We start from the raw sequence: 425 nt of genomic DNA on the forward strand, positions 1-425 counted from the left end.
CCAGCTACTGCCCCTCCAGCTACTGCCCCTCCAGCTACTGCCCCTCCAGCTACTGCCCCTCCAGCTACTGCCCCCCCAGCTACTGCCCCTCCAGCTACTGCCCCAGGCCTAGATGTGCCCTCTGGACTTGGTGGTGGGCAAACGAATAATGTCCCGGAAGATCAAGGCCAATGTGAACTTGGTTTTCTGTGAAAGTTCAGAACAGGGAGCAAACAGGATTGGAAGAGTTGAGACTTCAAGTGGACCTTGCAAGGCCCTTTCCAATTCTCAGACTTCCACACCAGGCACTTGCCTGGTGCAAGTCCCATTCCTGCCACCACTGCCGTGGGTGAGCCTCTAAGCAAGTTAGCCCCGCAAAACCCCCACTTTCCTCAGTGTGAGGGAGAATGCTGACAGCTGCCTGTGGCTTCACGCTGAGGTTCCGG

Source organism: Microtus ochrogaster, chromosome 10 (genome assembly GCF_000317375.1).
Source record: "Microtus ochrogaster isolate Prairie Vole_2 chromosome 10, MicOch1.0, whole genome shotgun sequence".
NCBI classification, from domain to species: Eukaryota; Metazoa; Chordata; class Mammalia; order Rodentia; family Cricetidae; genus Microtus; species Microtus ochrogaster.